The sequence below is a fragment of the Miscanthus floridulus genome, chromosome 14 (assembly GCF_019320115.1).
Source record: "Miscanthus floridulus cultivar M001 chromosome 14, ASM1932011v1, whole genome shotgun sequence".
In the NCBI taxonomy this organism is placed as follows: domain Eukaryota; kingdom Viridiplantae; phylum Streptophyta; class Magnoliopsida; order Poales; family Poaceae; genus Miscanthus; species Miscanthus floridulus.
The window spans coordinates 64,266,578-64,267,551 of NC_089593.1; positions in this window are offsets into that span (position 1 = coordinate 64,266,578).

The following is a 974-nucleotide window of genomic DNA, read 5'->3' on the forward strand; positions in this document are numbered from 1 at the left end:
AAGCCACCTTTTTTCTTAGAATATCTGGAGCTACGAAGAAGTACGGTTTGTACTTATCCTACACACGTACACCTTCTTTATTCCATAAAATAAGAAGTTCATCAATAAGTGGTCTCAGGTACACATCGATGTCATTGCCAGGTTGCTTCGGGCCTTGGATGAGCACAGACATCATAATGAATTTCCGCTTCATGCATAACCAAGGAGGAAGGTTGTAGATACTTAGAGTAACAGGCCAAGTGCTATGACTACTGTTCTGCTCTCTAAAAGGATTGATACCATCTGTACTTAAAGCAAACCTTAAGTTTCTTGTGTCATTTGTAAACTCCGGGAATTCTCTGTCGATTGCTCTCCACTAGGACCCATTAGTAGGGTGTCTCAACATATTGTCTACCTTACGGTCTTTTTTGTGCCATCGCAACAATTTTGCATGTTCTTTGTTTCTGAACAGACGTTTCAAGCGTGGTATTATAAGAGCATACCACATAACCTTGGCAGGGATTTTCTTCTGCAGACGTTCACCCTCAACATCACTAGGGTCATCTCGTCTGATCTTATACCGTGATGCATGGCATACCGAGCATGCATCCAATTTCTCGTACTCTTTGCCACGGTAGAGGATGCAGTCATTAGGACATGCATGTATCTTCTCGATTTCTAGCCCCATAGGACAGACAACTTATTTTGCTTCGTAGGTAGTGGCGGGCAATTCATTGTCCTTTGGAAGCATCTTCTTTTGGATTTTTAGTAACTCTCTAAATCTCTTGTCAGATACACCATTCTTTGCCTTCCATTGCAGCAATTCTAGTGTGGTTCCCAACTTTTTCTGCCCTGCATCACAAGTTGGGTACAGCAATTTCTTGTGATCTTCTAGCATCCGCTCGAACTTGATCTTCTCCTTTTCACTTTCACATTCTCTTTGTGCGTCACGAATGACCTGACAAAGATCATCAGCAGGCTCATCTTCTGCGGCT